Here is a 7018-nt window from a genome sequence, read left to right on the forward strand (position 1 = left end):
TTATAAGTTCCATGATAATGCGTTCGATGCCCTTGCAGAACAGGCTTGTCAGACTGATGGGACGGTAGTTCCCGGGATCCAAGGCAGATCCTCCCTTATGGAGCGGGATAACTGTAGCTGTGTGCCACTCAGTGGGCACGAAGCCTGAGGTGAGGCTATGATTAAACATGACACTTAGGTGAGGTGCCAGTTCATTTTGTAGTTCATGTAGTACACAGCCTGGGATGTCATCTGGTCCCATGGATGCTGTATTCTTAGCTTTGGAGAGTGCGGTTTCTACCTGTGTGGCCGTGATTATCGGAATTTGGCAATCTTTTGGTATTGAGATGGGCCCTTTAGGGGATAAGAGGGGGGTGAAGTTGGCACTAAATCGATCTGCCAGGATATTGGCAATATCCTTGGGATCAGTATATTTAATGCCATTCTATTGTAGCTCAGAGCAGATCTGAGCATTGCCATTTAGATTCTTGACATAACTATAGAATGCCTTGTGGTTGTCTTTGGAATCTTTGGCAATTTTATTTTTGTAACTAGTTTTTGAGGATTTTATGAGGGATCTCAGCTTCTTACTGAGGCTGGTGAGGGAGTTTTTTGCATCCTGGGATTTTCCTCTTTTCTGCAACAGTTTCTTCCTTCTGTTGTATAGCTTGTTTATAGCAGGGGACCACCAGATTGGCTTGCTTATTTTGGAGAAGAGCATCTTAGTTCTATTTGGGATGGCACTATTCATGCACGAGTGGATGTGCTCATACAGTGCCTTAGTGTAGGATTCTGCAGTCGAACTTCCAGATCTCGTCTGCATGGGTGTTGTGAAGTTTGTCACTTCTGACTTCAGTAGCATGAAGTTGGCTTTGGAGAAGTTTTTTAAGGTGGTTTCCTTACTGGGGGGGTGGGGGTGGGATGTGGATGTCAAAGGTGATTTGCTTATGGTCAAACCTGACCAATGAGGGGGTGACCACTTGTGTGGAGCACCTATCTCTCATGTTGGTAATGACCAGGTTTAGGATATTAGCTCCCCTGATGGGACAATGGATTAGTTGATCCAGGGCGTTAGAATTTATGAATTCCAAGAACCGTTGGGAAAAGGAGTTGGTACCCGAGTAGTTTTCCCAATTAATGGCAGGGTAGTTGAAATCACCCGGTATTAGGGTGTTTGGTTGTATCTTAATATTTTCCAGTATGTTTAGAAAGGTGTAGTGAGCATCTTGGGGCATGGTGGGGGATCTGTAGCAAGGTACAATTTGGATTGCAGTCTTACCTAGTGTTAGTTGCACCTAGAGAATTTCAGATGCATTGTGTTGGGCAACTAGCCTGAAGGTGTGAATATCCTTGGTGAATATGGACACTCCTCCACCTTTAGTGTTTCGGTCTTGGTTTTGTGGCCGAAAAGTGTGGTAAGAATTGTAGCCTGGTATTTGCAGGGGTGCTCTCTGGAGCCTTGAACCAGGTCTCAGTTACTGCACAGATATCGTTGTTCTCCATTTTTAGGAGTGCCTCGAGAGAGTGCATTTTGAGGTTTAAACTTCTTGCATTGAGTAGGATTACCTTCAGATTTTGCATGCTTGTATCTGTTGCAGTGGTGGTTTTATCCTTTGAACCTTGCCTAAAAAAGGCACTATAGGGGTGGCAAGAGCTTTAGCCAGTAACCTGAATCCCAGGGGTGACAGATGCAGACCATCTCTGGCAAAGCATCGTGGTTTGTCGATCATGTCTTCCCAGGCAGACAAATACTGGATCCCCTTTGAATGACACCAGAAGCTTAGTCAATTGTTGAAGTCAATCATTTTGTCCTTATATTGTGGTATCATTCTGGGTGAAGGCAGAATGCTACTCAGGGCTAGGGTCAAACCTGCCTGGGTCACATGATCCAAGAGCTCTTCCATGTCCCTTTTCATGTAGTGCAGGGAGGTACGTCTCAAGTTATTCACTCCAGCATGGACAATGACAGAGTCGTATTTGTACTTGTTGTGGAGTGGCTTGAGTGCATGCGTTATGTGATGGATCCTGGCACCTGACAGGCAGCTGACTGTAATTTTCTCCTTGTTCAGCCTGGTGAGTGGGACATCAGTGTGCCTGACTATAGAGTCACCTATGACTAAAGTGTTGGGTACATTGTCTTGCCTTACTGGCTGTTGTTGGGTGGAACACACACTGGTGTTGTGAGCTTTGTGTCACTTTGGTTGTGATTGGTGTTTGTTTGCGTTTCGGCTTCGGAGGTCCTTGTTGCTTGTGCAGGTTAATGTTAAGGGCCTCTGCATATGTGGGTTTAGTGTTACTATGTGTGGGTGTTGATGGTGTGGGTTTTGAAGGGCTATGAGTTGCTTGAGGTGTAATGCAGGTGTTAACCTTCTCCTCTTGACACAGGAAAAAATGCAGCTGTCTTTCTTAGCTGGACTAGTGCTACCATGCATTATGTAGTAGAACTATGTCATCTGAGTAGAATGTTAGGTTTGGCTATTGAAATGAAAAAGGGGTAATATGAGAGAGAAGAGCAAGCCCTCCGCCCCAAAAAAAAACTTTGGAATACTTAGTGCTGTGAGTTCCATGTTCTGAGAAGATAGACTGGAATTTCGCTTACGTTAGTCTATAAGAAGGATATTCATTAAAATATCAAATAGCTATGAGAGTAATAGACCAGTTCCAAAGCCAATGTTTTGAAGCAGGCCATATCTGAGGCATATTTAAATTAAATAAACAAGGTTCCAGTAAGGTGACCTTGTCCCATGTTGTTATATATACATTACTAACTGTAGGGAACAAGCTTTAGTAACGCTGTGATCTGGATGAAATGTGTTGGGGCGTGGGTATAGTATGTATTTATTAACATATTTTAAGCCCTTGGAATAGATGAGGCTTTCAAGGATTTTAGCCAGGATCTAAAATCTTCAAAGGTCTAGGAGTTTTACAGAATAAGAAACTCATAAGATTCTTAACAGCTGAGGATATAACACTGTAGGTGGATGAAACCTTATGTAAATAGCAAAAGGGTGTTTGATACATAATGTGCTGCTATGACTCTGTTCCACCACCAGGGAATGGAGAAATTTGGGGTTCCCTTTGTGGTTTTTACCTTATCCATGCCAAGGAGGGCCTGATCCTGGAGGAGCAGGCTAGAAAGGCAACTTCATTGGCTTGTCAGGTTTCTCTGGTTGTGGTTTCCCTCTTGAGTATTACACTCAGTGAGTTTAGCCAGTCTTCTTGGTTGTCAGAAGTTCTTTTTGTATGGGGGGGTTGGGATTTTGAGGGTTCCAGTGAGATTGGTTTATTGGATCTCAATGAGAGGATATACTTCAGGTGTGGAGCATTTTGTCCCCATGTTTTGTTGACATTTTTCAGTATATTTTCTCCAATGAGGATTTAGATCTGATGACTAGCTGTTCCATGGCATATGATGTCTGAATCCGGGAACGCTAGGGCTAGAGTCTTTGAGTTGGGCTGACCAATCTATATTCGGCAGTAATAATCCCAGTGTATAGTGGTGTCTTGAGATACATTTATACCTACCAGTGTCCAGCAAGGCTGTGTGTGTTGAAGTGGGTTTTGAGAGTGGTGGCTGGGGCATGCTACAATTTACTTGAGCAGTTTGCTACTTGGGTAGTTGCAGTGGATGGTTTTGTTGTACTTCATGCTGTTACCTCAACCTGGAGGGTGTGGTATTTTTTTGTATCATGGATACACCCCTTCCTTTTGTGGAGTGGTACCGTTTTGGGGCGCTGCGCATGATATGAGGTAAAAACCTATGATGAGGGGTGCTCTCAGGAGCCTTGAACCAGGTTTCAGTTACACAGCACAGACATCGATGTTCTCCATACTGAGAAGGACACAGTGCAGTGCATTTTTTATTTAGACTTCTGGCAGAGAGCAGCATTACCTCCTCTCTTCCCATTTTTGTTTTTAGGGTGGTAGGTTTAGAATTTGAGCCTTTGCTAAAAAAACTATGGGGGTGGGTGAGCCTAGCCAATATCCGGAATCCCAGGGGTGACAGGGTGCAAGCGTCCCCTTATCAGAGCAGCGTGGCTTGTCAAGCATGTCATCCCAGGCAGACAGACTCCTTATAAAGACAACACCTTGAACCACACCTGCACAGCCACAATCATTTGGAACTTCTTGCTTACATGCATGCTCTAAATGTGTGCTTGTAGCTAAGTAAAACTTTGTGCAGCTACATCAGTGAAAGATTAAACTATTTTTTTGTCACACAAATTGGGGAGGGGGTTGCTCTTCAATTCACTGTTAATTTATTATTGTTACGCCAGAGAGATTTGGACTTGAAGAGAAGAGGTAAGACATTTAAGACATTAAAACAATTTCCTTGTATTTTTCCTGAGATGCTGCAATCTCAGAGTTATTCTTCCCTTGTGATCCTTTAAGACAGTCATTTATTTAAAAATAAACCTCTTTTCACAACTGATCAGGAACACGGTAAACCTAATATCTGCATCCATGCATCAAAATGTGTATTTTTCTACTTTCAAGATGGCTGCACACTGATCTGCAACTTAATTTTTGCTTTCCCAGTATGATAAAAGAAACCGATAAATAACAGCTAGTAATTCTGCCAGCTTGAGTACAATTCAGGGAACTTAAAAGAAAATCAGTTAGAAAAGATGAAGAGAAAGCATTGACTGGAAAGAATCCTATAGCTTTTCAGTGAAAAGCAGTTCAGGCTTCAGCTTTGTACAAGAGATGGCTTACAGTATTTTAGAGGAAAAAAATAAACCATCTGTACTCAGAAGTGATTAAAATGAATGAAACATTCAAATAGTATATCAACTCAAATAACAAACTGCTGGAATGCGTAGACAAAACTTTAACTAGCTATTCAAATGAATTGATGCAACTGCAAAAATCATAGGTTACAATAAAGAAAAGGCTGGCTGAGTATGAGACTTTTCAAGACGAGCTGTTTCAAAAAATGGTAGAGTTAGAAGACGGAGCATGCAGTCATACCAACAGAAAGAGTAGATCCTGACAAAAGTGTGGCAGAAGGAAAAAGTGTTAAATATTGGAGACAGCTGAATACTTGTGCAAAATGATTATTCACTGTACACCAGGGAGAAGAGAATAAAATGCATCCCAGTAATCAGATAATGTGGAGAGGCACGTATGAGATTCAAGCTGCTGTATCCAGTTGTCTTCAGAATATTTCTCCTGGAGGAATATAGGCATTTTTTGATACAGAATAGGCTAAGGAGGAAATACAAAAGCTTATCCAACAAAATGTGAGCCATCAAATATAAATAAGGGGAATCTGCTTCTCATTGCTCTGACAATAAAGCTCCTAGACTTTGCCAGTGTGCCAACAGAAAATGCTTAAGAGGCAGAAGAAAGCACAGCAGTTGACTAGAAGAATCAGAAGTACCTTGAACTTCATTTAGAGTCTGGTGTTAGGAGATGGTGATGAACTGGAAGAAGACTAGCAACACCAGAATCAGTCAATAAATGTGTTGATATAAAGCATCAGCAACAGTTGTGGAATATGGCTTTGCATGAAAAAGTGGCTGAGAAAGATTGGACTTTTGTTGACTTTGTTAAACTTGTGGGTAGACTGTAAAGTGATACCCATTTTGTCTTTAATGTTTGAAGGACACTGGAAGGGAAAAAAAAGTAACTGCAAGTAAAACAATGTTTGTTCTTGATAGTATTTGTGTAAAACATTTCATGTTATAAATTGCATGTCATTTAGTAAAGCAGTTTTGTGTAGTATGTAGTCAGGGTATTTTAAATGTAGAGGTGGGGGAGTCTTTTCAGCGATATCTTTATTACATACAAAAAGTACTTTTTTAGTTATAAGAAATTTCGTTTTTACAACGTAATAGAAGAAAGGCTGGAAAAAAGCATGTTTAAGTTGATATGCTGTGAACTTGGGCTGCTGGAGTGGGGGTAGGGTGTAAAAGTGCACTGGATTATATGTGGAGTTAAGATGCTTTCTCTTGTCTTTGCAGAGGTGAATGTCTGGATTAATGTTCTTGATTTAATCTATTAAGTATTTTTGTAAGCAGGAAAGCTTGAAAAATAAGAGAGAAATGATGAAAGCAAAGAGAAGTGTCGAGTCTACGATATACAATGATTTTAGCTTTTTTCTCCATTAGCAAATGTTCAGTAGGATTCAAGAAGTCTGCAGCTGAAAGCAGTTGTACATTCTGTTCTTTGCTGAGTGAAATTCAAAAAGACTCCTTCATGCATCCATCAAGTTGTTAGCTGTTTTTTTTTTCTTTCTCTCATTGCTAACTATGTTTCCATGGATATGAGCTCTCTGTGGTTGTAAGCAATTAATCTTGAGAGTTCTGAACATTCTTTTATGTTAAACATTTGTGTATGCATGTAAAACAAATGTTGAAAATACAGATTAAAAAAAACCTGTGTATAATAGGAGGGAGCAATAATTTCTTCTAATAGCTACACTGTTTATATTATCTTGGAACGTAAATGGCTTTACAAGTATAGACAAACAGAAAAGAGTACTGGATTATATTAAGAAATGCAGACTACAAACAGCAGCACTACAGGAATCCCATTTGGTAAGAAATGAGAATGTGAATTTGATAAAGAATGGATTTCAGGACTGATGTTCAGCAGAACATCTGGGACAAAGGAAAAGGTGAATAATTATACTAATTGCTAGAGGTGCTACAATACTAATAGAAAGGGAAAAGCTAATAATGATAGATTTGTAGTAGTAAGATGCTGTTAGCAAGGGAGAACGGTTACACTGGCATGTATTTATATTTCACCAAGAACTGCTGTTATAGAGCTTAAGATAATTTGGAATGTTTCTATTAGGTGATTATTGGAACTTGATTTTTGCAACAATGAGGATGTATCTGGTGGGCCTAGAACAGGAAATATAATAAAAGAGGATATATTTCTGAAGAAATTTTTGAAAATATTTGGTATGGATGATGTAAATTCAGTATAAGGAATGTTGGGAGAATTTACATATTTCCCAAGGTATAATAACTGGTCTAGATGAGGTATAAATTTTATTTCACAGGAAAGCTGCAACACATATTCAATA

This window comes from Protopterus annectens, chromosome 3.part0 (genome assembly GCF_019279795.1).
Source record: "Protopterus annectens isolate FY-2018-M chromosome 3.part0, PAN1.0, whole genome shotgun sequence".
Taxonomy (NCBI): Eukaryota; Metazoa; Chordata; order Ceratodontiformes; family Protopteridae; genus Protopterus; species Protopterus annectens.